The 1,920-nt window shown below is 55.3% G+C and overlaps 1 non-coding gene across 1 annotated transcript; it reads left to right on the plus strand.

Moving 5' to 3' along the window:
* The first annotated feature begins 1,624 nt into the window (after positions 1 to 1,624).
* TRNAS-GGA (transfer RNA serine (anticodon GGA)) lies at positions 1,625 to 1,700 on the plus strand. Its single transcript has one exon. It is a non-coding gene; the product is annotated as a tRNA-Ser (tRNA).
* The last annotated feature ends 220 nt before the right edge of the window (positions 1,701 to 1,920 follow it).

The following is a 1,920-nucleotide window of genomic DNA, read 5'->3' on the forward strand; positions in this document are numbered from 1 at the left end:
GAGGAGCAGGAAGCATCAACTCCCATATGTGCCTTGACCAGGCAAGCCCAGGGTTTCGAACCGGCGACCTCAGCATTTCCAGGTCGACGCTTTATCCACTGCGCCACCACAGGTCAGGCTGAAAATACCACTTTGAAGGCTCCTGACGCCCGTCATTGAGACAGATCACTTCCTGAATCGTAGGAGGAATAATTCTCTTCTTTTTTTTTTCTTTTTTCTTTTTAATACTCTTTTAGATTCCTTGTCCCTGGAGGCCATGCCTACCTTCCCTTATTCGAACCTGCGTGAACACCACCCCACAGACAGGCAGGGGAGAAGCCCAGAGTCTGATTCCTGCTCAGAAAAGCAGGGATCAGTGTGGGACCAGGAGCCGTGTGTGGGTGTGGGGGGGTTGGATGGATGGCCATTCCCCCATCCCTATCTCTCCGTCCCCATGGTTACCAGCCCTTGACCACGGTTGGTGAGAGATTCTGCCTCTCTGTCCTGAGGCACTGAAGGCTTCCTTCCTTGGGTGTGTAGTGAGTGTTAGTTAACAACCTACAGAACACGAAGATAATGTTACCCTTCCCCACAAAGGGCTCGTAATTCTCTTAGCTACACCTCCGGGTTTTTATGCCAGGCTGCTGGGAGCACAATGAAGGCTTCCTAAAATAATACAGTGGACGCGATCACTGTTCACGGAGGACCGAGAGGGCATTATCTTCTGTCTCAGAAGAAACGCTTTTTTTTTTTTCCTTCCATGGCGTGGGTGTGGGGGCAGCCTCCTCTGCTAGCAGCCCCCCCCCTCCACGTTCTTATCACAGGTTAGGGACCTCAATCCCCCGAGGGTCCTAGGACCAGCAGTGAAGAATCTGACCTTCAAGGCAGACAGACAGCACTGGGCTGAAACCTGCCTGTCTCCCAGGGTGCCAGGGTGGAGCCAAGGGCCCAGTGGGGATGTCCCCTGAGTGGATGTGCGTGTCATGTCAGCACCAGACTGGTGACTCTCACCACGTGGGGTGGGTGTGGGTGTGGCGAGAGGTCAGGAGCCCCGTGGGAGCGCTCCTCCGTGGGCACAGCTGATGGATTATCTGACCAGAGATAAGAAGTATATTGGCGTGAATACTGTAGGTCCTGTCCCCTCACCCAGCCACGTGTGTCACGAGAGGCTGTGTTCCTTCCCTGTAAAACCCCGTGCGCTTCATCTGCATCCAGAGAAAGGTGACGGAACATTCCGGGTCCACATCCCAATTGGGATGCTGGCAAGGCTAGTGTCTTTGTGAGAATGTTGAGCGATTAATCATAAAAACAGCAAAACAGGGCACTTTTATTTATAGCGAACTGTTGCTAAGCAGATAACAGACCCCTTTCAGGGCTCACGTGTTTTGTGTGGTTTTTTTTTTTCTTTCTTTCATTGAGACTTTCTTGGCTTGTCCAACGGTTTCTCAGGTGAAATAAAAACCCCTGCAGGTGCCTGACAAGCCCCGAGTGTGTGTGCCGTTTTAGGCCAACGTCCTTGGCTGGCATTAGCCAGCCCCTGCAGGGGGGGGGTGCGGAGAGGGGAGCAGCCCTGTGCCGGGTGGCCGGGGAAGGGCTGTGGCAGGCTCACTTTTACAGCTGATGGGGTGGTAAAGAAGTCCCTTCAGCCCTGGCCGGTTGGCTCAGTGGTAGAGCGTCGGCCTGGAGTGCAGGAGTCCCGGGTTCGATTCCCGGCCAGGGCACACAGGAGAAGCGCCCATTTGCTTCTCCACCCCTCCCCCTCACCTTCCTCGCTGTCTCTCTCTTCCCCTCCCGCAGCCAAGGCTCCATTGGAGCAAAGTTGGCCTGGGCGCTGGGGATGGTTCCATGGCCTCTGTCTCAGGCGCTAGAATGGCTCCGGCCGCAATGGAGCAATGCCCCGGATGGGCAGAGCATCGCCCCCTGGTGGGCGTGTTGGGTGGA

Source organism: Saccopteryx bilineata, chromosome 7 (genome assembly GCF_036850765.1).
Source record: "Saccopteryx bilineata isolate mSacBil1 chromosome 7, mSacBil1_pri_phased_curated, whole genome shotgun sequence".
NCBI classification, from domain to species: Eukaryota; Metazoa; Chordata; class Mammalia; order Chiroptera; family Emballonuridae; genus Saccopteryx; species Saccopteryx bilineata.